We start from the raw sequence: 13684 nt of genomic DNA on the forward strand, positions 1-13684 counted from the left end.
CTACGCCGAGGCTGGGGGATGACTCGGGTTCGAATCCCCGCACCGGTTGTGCTGCCTGGGGTTTTCCGGTAGACTTTTCAGACAAATGTCGGCACAGTTACCCTGAAGCAGGCCCAGGGGGCATATTAACCCATTGTCCTCCTTCCGTCTGTTCACGTATGAACGCCGCTCACAGCCACCGTTGCTTCGCGGTGCTAACACGGAATTAAAAGAAAAACGCACCCCTCGCGCACTTCGAACTGTAAACTGTCAGCATAGACCCCGATGGTAGGGCCTATATCCTCGGATATGCTTCCGAAGCCTGGGATCTCCATATGGCTACTATGATCCACGAAAGCGGGGTCTATACCCAAGGAAAGGCAGTTTACTTTATCTTTAATGGATATGACAGTCAGTTATCTTTCTCAGCCGGTCAAAATACTGCCCAGCAAGGAAGAAAAGGGAATAGTCTGACGTGTTTCAGTATCACAAAAAAATCGTAGTGGTGTTACCTAGGTTAAATACCTCTGTCTTTTATCACTTACAACTACTAGACTGAAGGATCCCCAGTCCTTTGTTCGCTTTCCAACGCACTTCGACTGTTTGAAATATTCATTTTCCCCGAGAACAGTAGAGGAATATAATTTACTAGTCCCCGATGACGCCTTTCATACCCCTTCATTGGACGGCTTTATAAACTTAATTACAAATCATGTGCCCCTAGCCCCATATCCTACTTCTCAATCCACCTTTTTCATTATTTCTCGTTGTCCCTAATTAGGTTTTTATGTAATGATCGTGGTCATTTTGTCAAATAGGAACGTTGTATCGTAATAATACCCTTTTCTGACTACTTTTGTTGCGCTGTTTCTTTGTTCGCTTTTACTGACTTACTTGTCGATATCGTTAACCTTTCTTCATGGTTGCTACGGGACAGGATTGAAATTGCATGTTATGCACCCTCGTGACTGCATATTGTACCGACATACTTCCGCCTCGTGCTGTTGGTTGGTTGCGTCTTATTGGCAGTTATTGCCTCGTGCTGGTAGCATGAATACATAATTAATGTCCTTGTGTTTCTATGCGTACGGTTCATGAAGCACAAAATCAAAAGAAATCCATTTGCGTAAACAATGGGACGTCACCACAACATGATGGACTAGCACTACACTACTCGGACCGACAGGGAGGAAAAGACTGTCGGTCGTTGTTGTGTAGTGCTAGTTCATCATGTTTGACCTGTAACAACTTGCGCAGTTCACCAACGTGACGTCACCACAACCCCAGCCAGCATGCCAGAAGTAATCATTCAGGCTGTGTAGATTACGAAAAAGAAATATTCGTATTTCAGCTTTCAGAGCTGAATGAACGTGGCAACGATATAACATTTTCACGGTGTAAGATCTCGCAAGGCGATGTTAACCCCCACTGCAAAGCTCGACTGGGGAAGTGGCAGCTTTCGAACTATATAACCCATCTCCGGATGCAGTCAAGTCCAGAAACTTGGTGATACCATGTCATGTCACCCTTAAAAATCAACTTCACCGCATAGCACGCTCCTAGTCAACCATCATCACGAATCACATCGTTCTCGCCCCTGATTCGTTGAAAACAGGAGGCGTACGCCTTTTATTTTTTATATGTACTGTGGTCTGTGACAGGCTCGTTCAAGATACTCACAAAAAGTATTTAAGTTAAGTAACTGAGTACAGTGCTAAATACCCAATCTTGAAAAGTATTTAAGATAGAGTATTAAATACTCTTAAAAGTAACTAGATACTTTGACGTCATAGTTGGAATTCGCTATCAAAGAAATACGAAGAGCGTGAAGTTGAAAATATGGCATTGCCAAAAAGCTTTATTAGCTCGCAGGAACAACTGCTTTTCACAATTACTATCCGATAGCCTGCACCGGTTTTTTTAAACACATTACCCCCCATACTGAAGAGGTGCTCTACAGATGCGAACGAATGCTCAACAGGAACGACATAATTTACTGTCGTTTTTCTCCTTATCGTTGCTTTAACCGCATAAAGAGTTATTACAATTTTACGTGCCCTCTCTCGCTAGGGTTTTCTGCACGGGTCTTCTATCCTGCCTGATAGGAGTCTCAATGGTTTACCCGCATATCATTCGAGACAACGCATCGCCTCATGCATGCTCCCAAACCCGAGGCGCTGCCCGCTACCCCTTCCCAGAACCCTTCCCAAGAGGGGCGTGGATGTACCGAATATCTCAGACCCTAAAGCATATGTACTGCTTGCGACACGGTTGTCTGGACTCGCCTGTCAGTAGTTCTCCAGCCCATATTGCCTTACTTGCCCATCGAAATGTTGTTCCAATATTGTATTTATATGAAGAAATATCATTTGCTGCACATGTTTATTACTCAAAATAAATTATCTTGCAACACCTGGAGATTTGAGATTGGGACTAACCACAGGGTGCTGATTTCAGACAAGCGTGTCGCTAGCAATACATCACAAAGCGTAATTCCAAGACAAAAGAGAATCTCTCGCTCGACCTCCATGTCACGCGCAGAGAAGTATCTGGAAGTCTTGGAAAATGAGTAGATGTTACGGAAAAAAGTATTTAAGTAAAATTACTCAATACTGACCAATGAAAGTATTTGCAAGATAGCAAGTTACTCGCAAAAGTATTTAACTTTTTCATTTTTTTTTAAATTCCGTGTTAGCCATGGCCATGTGGCCATGTGTGCGCCCAACTGTGGCTATGAGCGGCGTACAGGCGTGGACAGATGGAGAGAGGACAGCAGGAAGGAGTGGGGGACAGAGGGGGGTATTTAACTAAGTATCGAACTTAAATACTCTACTCAAGTTACTGTGCAAGTCTGGCCTACGATGACACTGCTGAGAGCATATCGGAACGACATATTACTCTGATGCTTCGTTGCGACATGAATGATTATCGCTTCATTTTTGCCAACAACGTCACCACTTTTGTGTTATACACTATTAGCAAAACACAGAGATAACGACTGTAATGGTGCAACCCCGTGCATAAACCGGACAAGAAACTCCGAGCCTTAAAAAAAATACTGGACGTGGAATCTCTTTAATATTTGTTCGTTTGCGCCGTACTACAACACCTGGTTCGGGTCCCAGCAATGGCATACGCTGCCAAATTTGTAATCTTATTTCTACCTGCACCTCGGTCACCAGTACAATAAACAACTACACCTTTCCAATTAAACAATCATTGCACTGTAACTCCTTTAACATTTGTTATCTAATGTATGAAATGCAATGTTCAGTACATTGGTGAAACCTCCAATACCATGCGTCAGAGGTTTTACGGTCATAAATCCGACATTGTCAATAATCGCCCCACTCCCGTTGCTATACATTTTAATCTTCCCGGGCACGACATGGATACACACCTGTCTATTGCAATTCTGGAATCTGGCTACACCACCGATTTCAAACGCAAAAATCGCGAGTCCTTCTTCATTTCTAAGTTTTCTTCTTTAAAACCACGGGGACTGAACGTTCATGGCGGTCCTCTGCAGTTGTTCAACCCATCATCCAGCTAAGTTGACGCAGAAATTGCACTCATTGCAATAGGAGCTGGTTCACCTCGTAAAATATGGCATCACAGCACATGTCAGCATAGAGGAACATTCAGATTATGTATGGTACTGATATCATCATGTTTATATAAAGCATAAATGGATGAAAGGGAAAGCTGCATACAGGTTAAGAGGGGATACGACCTCCTGCGGCCCCATGTATTCTCTATGGGCGAAACAATGCGATCTTTTGCAGCTAATACTGAACCGATTTGGACCAAAATGGCCTTGTTCGATAGATTTTAGAATTTCAAAAAATTCGCATTGGAGACATTTGCAATTTTTTTTGCAGAAGTTTTTAAAAACCTTACGAAAGCAGCAAAAAAATTATAAGTTCGGTCTCTCGCTTTTGGAAGTTCGTAGCTCGTTTACTGTAGCACATATGTGAAATGTAATCAGTAGCATTTACGCGGAATTCTTTCTTGAATATTTACGTGTCCATGTCATGTCTGTCCATGCCTCCAGTTGTTCACAATATTGAAAAAGCTTAAGGTATGTACGGCTCCGTGAACTGCCCCGTCTTGCCATCGTACAGTAGCGCCACATTGCTGGTCAGAAGAGAACTTCATATCGTTCCGCGGAATGCAGTCACTGTTCTGGCACCCTATCCCAGAAGGGGTTTCCCCGGCAGCGGAAGCGCGAAATTGAGGTCGTGAAACCTGTCTGAAGAGATCCACGTTGAGTAAGTCGTCGCAAAATAATGGGGAGGCCTTGAGTGAGAATAGGGAGAATAGGCGGCATAGACCAGGAAAGCTTTGCTACACTACACAGCCACACAATATTCGTCTCGCATCGCATGCACGTAAAAAGAACGGTAGGGTTAGGGGAGGTGAGGCACAGTGAGACCGAGTGGTGTTATCATTCGCTCTCCCGATGTGTTGAAATTGGAAGACAGTTTTTTTTTCTTTTTTTAACGAGGTAATATCAAACAGACAAAGACTGGATTATGGAAAGGCCGAAAAATAAGGAATTCCAAGAGGATGTCTGCGAAATAAATAATTTATGAATAAAATGTTGAAAAAGACTCCACGTAGAAATTCACTTTTCAAGTGAACTTTTTCAAAAGAACCTCTTTCTCTATCCACAGCTGTAAGATCAACCCCAGTACACGAGGGATGCTGCCAAAAAGTGGCATGCGCTGGACAAGGTCATACAAAGTTATTTTAAATGCATAAAAAGCATTTAGCACATTAATTCCGAATACCTGTCCTGAGCACAGCGTTGTGGATCTACCTGATGTAGCAGATGTAACTTTTCGAATATATATTTTTCCTTTCTTGGTGGCCTCTGGCTTTCGATAGTTCAGTCTTCCGAGTTCTCGGGCTCGGGGTCCAATGATGGGTGTAACAGCGGTCCCGGAAAAAACGGTCCCGGAAAAAAGGGTCTCGGAAAGAAGGGTCCCGCTGGCACAAGGTGGAAAAAATGGTCCCGCAGGCATGCGATATAGCTTTGCAATCGCTTAAACACACATCTATGGTGTGACAGTGATATATGTATTATATTTTGTGAACACGGTGTTTTTTTTCCTCTTTCTTTTTTTTTTTTTTTTGATTTGTAGCAGGGGTGTCACATATTACACCCAAAAGAAGGGTGCTTGTTGGGTATATTGACTAAAAAAATGGCAAGTTCTGAAAAAAAAAGGCTTGCTCCCAAAATTCACGGCACACTATTTGCACTGATGTACTGCAACCTGCATTTGCAAGTCTGAGCGTCTTAGCTGCCTAGACTCTTGGGGACATGTTTACAAAAAGAAAGTGCCTGGTGGATGATTGCCAGTGAAGGGTGTAGGAAAGAATGTCCCCGGAAAAAATGTCCCCGGAAGAAATGTCCCCGGAAAAAACGTCCCCGGAAAAAATGTTCGCGAAAAAAATGTCAACGTTCCCAGCCCCTCAGGTAAGATTATAGCGCAAAACAATGCACCGACTTTTTGATCATACCAAAGAAGGTATTTAAAATTCGACTACATACCTACAACTGCGGGTGCAATAGAGTAAGTTACGAGAGTGAATGAAGGGCATTATTCTCAATAGGCACGAAACAACGGTGAGGCGAGTAGAAGGAAATGCCGCATATTATATTTCTTTATTTTTTTCTGCAATTCTATATTTATTCATGTACTTCCTGATCCACATGTGTTCGGCTGACGTTAAAACCGTATCGTCCGTCCAATGCCGCGCAGTAATTGCTAAAGGGCTCTTCTCTCCCGGTGTCTACTGCATACAAAGATTCCGAAACCATTTTTTTATTGAGCCAGATTTTGATTAACCATTTTCGATACCTTTACACGCTTTTTTGGCGCTATTCCTATTGCTTCTATAGATAAATTATAGCAGACTTGTGTGAGCATCACCATATAAATGCGACAGCAAATCAATCCTTAGACGGTAATTGTGAACATGCTTACCTTCAACTTACTCCTTGAAACACGTTGGTCCTTACTTGTCAGAACAGAATAAGCATCAGCAATGACAGGACGATCAATAAATGTACGGCAACAAAATGCGGCCTAAATACCATGCGATTGTATCCTCAACAACCCGTTCTGTTCAGTCGCACGTTCTGTTCTGACGCCTGTTCTGTCTGTACCTTATGTCCACAAATATTGCAGTATGCTATCCCATCAACGAGCCCAACTTTTTGCACTTGTTCAACACCCCGATTTTGTTTTTTGGGGAAACTCCGGGTAACCTCTTCACAGGGGACACTTCTTCCGGGGACCTTCAGCTTATTGCTTGGAAATACGTTGACCCTCATTTCACAGCACAGAATAAGCATTAACAATGACAGGATGTTCAGTAAACGTGCTGCAACAAACTGCATTCTAATACCATGCGATCCTAACATCAACACCCTTATTTTGTTTCTTTCGGGAGCTCCCGTTAGCCTTTCCACAGGGGACATTTTTTCCGGGGACATTCTTTCCGGGGACGTTTTTTCCGGGGACTTTTTTTCCGGGGACATTTTTTCCGGATCCCGCCAGGGAATGACTTGTACTACCCACTCAATGAATTTTAGAGGATATGGTGTCGCTCTATATATTTGGCAACCCGAACGTGATTGTCGTCGTGTACAATAAACACTTGCAATAACACAGTCATCTCTACTTTTACTTTTTGTTTTCTGCCTAAGTGATCGAAAGTACGTTATCTAAAGGGAAGTTTGATGAAACGATTTATTCCCTGTATTAATTCTCAACAATTCTATCATATCTACTTTGTAGAGCTCATTTTTTATCGCAGCCGCTCGTCTGTGGAAACTATAAGAAGGAAATTTCGCCATGGTACAACAAAACATATTAAATTAACAGCATATAAAGCATTAGTTCCGAGTGGCTCGGGACTAACATCTCCATTTCTTTCTTTTACAAATCAATCAATCAAAACATTAGGAAGGGAGTTGCCTCAGGACAGAAGCCGTCGATATTTCGAACAGAGACTGTTCTTCTTCTATTCTTCTGAGACTGTTCTTCAGAGACTGTTCTTCTTCTATTCTTCTGAGACTGTTCTTCAGAGACTGTTCTTCTTCAACAGTCTCTGTTCGAAATATCGGCGGCTTCTGTCCTGAGGCAACTTCCTTCCTACATCTCTACCGGTTCGCTGGATTTCTACCCATCTACAATCAAAACATTAGTTCCCCTCATTTAGAGTATGCATCTGCAGTCTTGGATCTCTGCACATCCACGCTGTCCGAGAAAAAAAAAAAAGAAGACAAAATGCAAAGGTCTGCTGCACGGCTTATCTTTTCTAGGTTTCGGACGACTTATTCGGTTAATGTTTGTGGCGACAAATAAATTTAGATTCACTTGCACACAGACGCAAGGTAAATACACTAAATCAGAATAGTCAGTTAAATACAAAATGCGTCCGCAAAATGTTCTAGTGTGAGAACTAGGCGCCAAAGAAAAATCAGCAGGTGAATATAAATAAGCGAGGGCCAACGAAATATAACATTTGGACTCCGCGCTGCGTCCAGAAAGTCAGACAAGCTAAGATAGCATAACATCAAGAAGTCACCAGATGCAGTCCACAAAGGGATAAAAGGGAAGAATTGGCTTTCGTCGGGACCTCCTTCTTTCTTTGTAGCTGAGTTGACCTTGGCAACCCAAACATGACGTGAGATCCCTGCATCTCAATAGTCAAGGAGGTCACACGTGTTTTTGGGACTACACAATCCTTCGGAGGAGTGAGTTATTTGTACTAAGGGTAATGGTTACAGCTTCCTCCAGGCTGAGACCCGTATGTTCGTGTGGCGCCATCTACGAGCGAAAAAATCGTGAATCGGAGATGCCGCCTCACTCGTATCCCCTCTTAACAAAAACATACACTACAGTATAATAAACACATTGCATCATTATGTGCATGCATTCAATTTAGCACAAAAGATTCTGTAGAATTGCTATGTATTGTTGCTGTTGAAATTACCATATGTTTAGCATTTGTCACATCTGTTATAATCGTGTCATGTTCTGCATTCTTATAAATATGCTAATGAAAGCAGCTCTCTTCTTATTTGCACAACGGTATATTCGGCTAAGAATTTTATACATGTACGCAACGATATATACGTCTACTTGGCCAAAATCGACAAGAAAAATAATACACAACTGATCGAGGACTTAAAAAAAGTAGGAAAATACACTTACCTGTTTTGTGCAATTGGCGCTTCTCTTCGGAGCGCTCCTCTTTCCACTTCTGCTTGAGGTTCCCCCAGCACTTCTTCAGCTGTTTAAAATCTCGTGGAACGACCCCGTGGTTTGCATTGTACTCCGTGCAGAGTCGTTTCCACGTTTCATTTTTCAATTTCAACGATGAAACGTCCGTCTTTTTGCATTCCAATATTTTTGTGGTTGTTTACGAGTTCAATTAAAATACTTTTTCCGTCGGCGGTAAAGCGCGGCGCGGCTTTTTTTTTTTTTTTTTGCGGAACAGCCATATCAACTAAAAATACTCGATTATTCAAGTTACCTCAGTGCAGCAAGCGGCTGATGACCGATGTTGAGTGATGCATGTATATCCGATTGCAGAGAGGAACACCGAAATGAACACACAGCGAGTGAGGTCTATACTGAAAGCAGCGCTTTATTTCTATCTTGTTTTCCACATGTAAAGTCACCTGTCCTTCTCTACATCTGGCAAGCACATGTTAAGACATTCCCCTTCGAATTGAGCAGGCCCGGCGTTTCCGCAAAGGGTACGCATTTGTTTCGATAAGGATCAAAACAGCTTTGCCCGAAAGCGGAATCGGCGAAGCATTGTTCAAAACGCGCGCGAGCGCAAGCTCACGTGATCAAAGACGCGGTGCGCCACACCACGCATGCGTCGTGAAGAGAGCTCGCCCGCCTCGGGCGGTAGTCTCGCTCTCAGACGCACGGAAATGTAAGCAAGCTCATGCTTGACGAAGGAAGTCAGCGGGAGCGTTTATGAATTACGCGGGTGTCTTGAGCGCGATCTTGACTTGGTGCGGTCTTGTGCAAGTCAAGGCGCGGGCTCCAAGTCGAGGCGCATCTATGAATTCGGGGGTTTCCCTTCAGCACATAAGGTCACTCGGACCTTCCCACGCAGTTCAACAAAAGCTGTGTTCTCCACGTACCCGGCTAGACATCCACCTGTGCCCCCGTTTTTTCACCACCAAATCTTTTGAACCCCAATTCTCTGAATGTCTCATTTACCCAAACGAAACAAGGGAAAGGGTAATACGATAATACGAAGGGAACCCAGAGACAGGGAAAAGAAAACACGAAACACACACGATCTCAGACACAGCAACCCTTTTACTGAACAAGCATAGAAAGTCAAGTTCCCAACAGTCTCCGTATGGGTGGCAAGGGTGAAATAGATGCAACACTAACACAATTCCCTCTCGCCTTAATCTCTTTGTATTCCGCTAAAAGGCGGCCACCGGGTCAAGCACTTTCCCAAGGACAGTCGTCTCTTCCAAGAGTGGCTCACAATTGTGACACAGCTTCAAATGGGCAACAAGTTCTGAATTCCCGGAAAGTGAAAGCGCATTCCTTCTGTGTTCAAGCAGCCTTGTGTTTAAACAACGCCTGGTTTGCCCTACATAACAAAAACCGCAAGCGAGCGGGATACAGTATACCACGCGATCGTGTGTGTTTCGTGTTTTCTTTCCCCTGTCTCTGGGTTCCCTTCGTATTATCATGTACCAGCTCGCCAGCGCCCTTGCACTTCTTCTGTTAAGGGAAAGGGTGCAGGCTAGCTGGTATAGATCCACGAAGAAGACCGAGAGACACACCGAAGGTTGTTTCGGGAACCCTTGGAGAATGCCACCAGGGGAAACGTAGTTAGCAATGCGTCTTTTATCCCTCTCACACCCCTTCGAAGATTTTTAGCTTTTAAGTTGAGCTGAACCAATAAATTTATTGCTGTGTCTGAGAACCTACGTGTGTCGTCTTCTGTGTCCGTGTCTCTCGGTCTTCTTCATGTCTCATTTACCCATACACTTTCTCTTTCCTGATTCTTATGTGACGATTGCTCACGTGATGCATTGTATTACTGTCTGGTTGTTTTCTGTTTACTTGGTTCTGGAAACCTGTTTTATTGTATCTGTTCTCCTGGGTTATATATACTTGTGTCGCACTTAGTTGTGTAACCTGAACAAGTGCAGTCTCTTGCACGAAAGCTCTTGTTCAAATAAATCTTAGTTGCTCCTAACCGTTTTTCATGTTACGTGTGTGATTCCCTCATCGCAGGCCCCTTGACAGTGTTTTTTTTTCCCCCCTTCCGACGTGATATTTGTTCGAGTGAGAACGCTTATTTTCGTCTGCAAAAGCGAAACGACTAATAAGACGCAGTAAATATTTAGGCTACGCAATTGCGTCGTAAACAGTAACATACAATTGCAAGTGACGCAAGTTGTAAAACGCTAGAGAAGAAACGATCATTACAAACAGTTTTCCATTTGCCACTGCAATTCTGCGGCGATTCCTCCGTTTCTGTTGTTCTTTTTTATAGTGTGCCTGCGTATTTGGCTGTCGTTGGTAGGATACTCTGTTCCTATCCCAACGCTTTCTGTATACCCAACTTTCGTATAACAAAAGCTCTAACGATCTATTCTGTCAGCGCTGTCACTTTGGTTGAATATAATATTTCAAAAACGGTTGACAAGCTCAGAAAGATTGATGACTGTGCGGGCTATTGGAAACCGACACGGCATAAGAGATTTCATAGACCCCGAACGTTTGTGCAGTGGCTCTCGCATCCTACTCTAGACACGTTATAGTTTTATATTTTACAATCTTAGAAGCTACCAGTTCGTCCACTCGTTCACTTCGCTGCGTTTACCGTCTCTCGTGGCTTAGTGGCTGAGATGATTACCTTCCCCACAGAGACTGCAAGGTGGCCTGGGTTCGACTCCCGGCACCGGCTGTGCTGTCTGGAAATGTATTGAACTAAACCTGCAATGTGGGGTAGTCGTTTAGTTGCAAGTAAGCAGTTGTCATGTCTAGTCTTCTGGTCTCCGTCTGGTGTGCTGCTTTTATAGATATGTTGTGCTGTCTGGTTGTTTTTCCTGGATTTTTCCTACGACGCTGTAAGGCAAATGTCGGAAGAATTCATGTGAAGTCGCCCCATGCTCCACTGTACCAGCAGGCAGATCACGCGGCAATGATACACCAACAACTAACCATCGCAGAATTATACGTCTTGTTTATGCTTTTAATATGAATATTATGCCATAAATTTTGACGACATTCTTAATTCTTCTGACAATTATGATAATGATAATAACAATTCGTGGCTTTACGTTAGACAACTGTGACCATGAGCGACGCCACAGTGGTCGGTCTGTGGATTAATTTTGCCCACATGAGGGTTTTTTAATACGCGCTGAAATCTCAACACACAGCATGCCGTATTTAATGTCCCTCGCGGAAGACGGCGTGTCAAAGCAACTTGTACTCTGCCACCATGTTGCTGGCGTCCTCGGCCGGGTTCAAAGCCGCATCAACGACGAAACAAAAATAAAACGCCATAAAGATAACGAAAATATTACATCAACAAAGATCGTTTGATATGTAATGTGCTGTCAAAATGATTATGGAACGCGAAACGGGAAAGAAAAAAACGAGAAATAATACTGCCAAAACGACGGGGCGACTATGTCCGTTTATTTATTGGCTAAGCGAAAGAGATACACAAGTTTCATCTAGGTGCCCATTAAGCATTGAGCACTGAAACAATAAACTGGGAGGCTGTGCTTGCTGATCGTAGTGATAACGTGACGCGTCGAGAAAAGGAAGCGGAAGGCGCTTATTGAGCTGGAGGGAGCACCGTGCACTCCGCCGTCCAATTGGCGCGTTTCGCTTACTTTTCTCGATGCCTCAAGTTATCTCGAGAATCAGCCTCCCTGGTTCATGTTGTTGGAAGAAAGCTTCGTGCTTTGATGGGAAACCAGATTGAATCCAACGTTTTTGACGAACGAAAGCGAAGAGCTGCACCGGAAATTGGACCTACCCATTCGCAAAGGTCTTTGACTAACGGGAAGTGCCATCGGCCGAAATAATAACGTCAGTGCTAGTGCAATATGTCGTTATCGTTCGCGCACAGGGCCGCCTACTAAAATTTAGTAGGGAATTCACGCGCTTACCGGGTAGCATAATGGCAGGAGACTAGCCCGTTTGGACGGGGCTGTAATATCGAGAACATGCAGTGCATGTCAAGGACAAAAACAATTTGCTCGCCGGAAGAGCACAAAATAATGGTGAAAGCGGCCATCGTTGTCGTTTTGATGAAGAATGGCTACACACATAGCATCAAAAGAAGCAAGATTCAAAACAAAGCTCCCGTGGGTTCGATCGCGACCCAAGATGGTAGCAATGTGGGGGAGGTAAACACTGCTTCCAGCACTGTGTGTCGGAGATTTCCGGTACACATCAAAAGAACCCCAGGGGGTTTAAATTATCCTCAGCCCTACCCTCCGGCACGCGCAGCATACGTCCCAACAAAGCATTAAGAGGCCATACCAGTCGGGGAGCAACTCCGATTCACGATTTTCCCGATTCTAGATGGCGCCACGCTCGCCGTCCTTATCACGCCGTTCGCCTCCGACTCCCGAAATAATCCCCATTGTGCATGGTTGACCTCGCGAGTTTAAGGCGGCCCGCGCCCTCTGCGTTGTTTGTCGAGTGGTAAAGTGTCGGACTTTGCCACGAAAGGTCCGCAGTTCGATTCGAGACATTCACGTCTTTTTGCTTGTCTCCTATTGCTACATGAGTACTTTATTTTTATTTTTTTGTTCTTGTATATTTATGCTACAATTATTGTTTTCGCAAGTCATTACCGTAGTCTGTACTGACTGATTATGGAATGTTTAGTTGCTTTTCGTATTGTTTTACTAGTGCATACGTACTGTATGCCGAGTTGCCGACGTACAAGTGTGATCGGATAGTACGGATGCCGGTATCTCGGAGGCTCTCAATTGGATCTACCAGCGGCTATAAATTAGGCTAGAAACATTGCCTACACACAGCGCTTACAATGCCAGTCTGGAGAATCTAGTGCTCGAAACGGTATTCCCCCTTTTTTGTTTTGCACTCGCTTACATAATAATAATAATAATAATAATAATAATTTACTCAAGAAAGCAAACTACAAATATAATAAAACAGGCCCGTCTAAGCCGAAAGGCTTGTGGCACTCGCCCTGAAGCAGCCAGCGGCATACAGTTTCGGAAGAAGTGCAAGGTCGCAGGCGAGCTGGTACATGATAATACGAAGGGAACCCAGAGACAAGGGAAAGAAAACACGAAACACACACGATCTCTTTGAGATCGTGTGTGTTTCGTATTTTCTTGCCCGTCTTTTCTCGTGTTTTCTGGCCCTGAAGCAGCCAGTGGCATAAAGTTTCGGAAGAAGTGCAAGCTCGCAGGCGAGCTGGTACATGATAATACGAAGGGAACCCAGAGACAGGGGAAAGAAAACACGAAACACACACGATCTCAGAGAGTGTGTGTTTCGTGTTTTCTTTCCCCTGTCTCTGGGTTCCCTTCGTATTATTGGCATACAGTTTGACAGTATATGAACATATAAAGGTACTACATCCTATGATAAAGTAGCCGTAGCGCTTTTTTTAGTTTGTACTTCGATTCCAAGGAAAAACT

This window comes from Ornithodoros turicata, chromosome 1 (genome assembly GCF_037126465.1).
Source record: "Ornithodoros turicata isolate Travis chromosome 1, ASM3712646v1, whole genome shotgun sequence".
Classification (NCBI taxonomy): Eukaryota; Metazoa; Arthropoda; class Arachnida; order Ixodida; family Argasidae; genus Ornithodoros; species Ornithodoros turicata.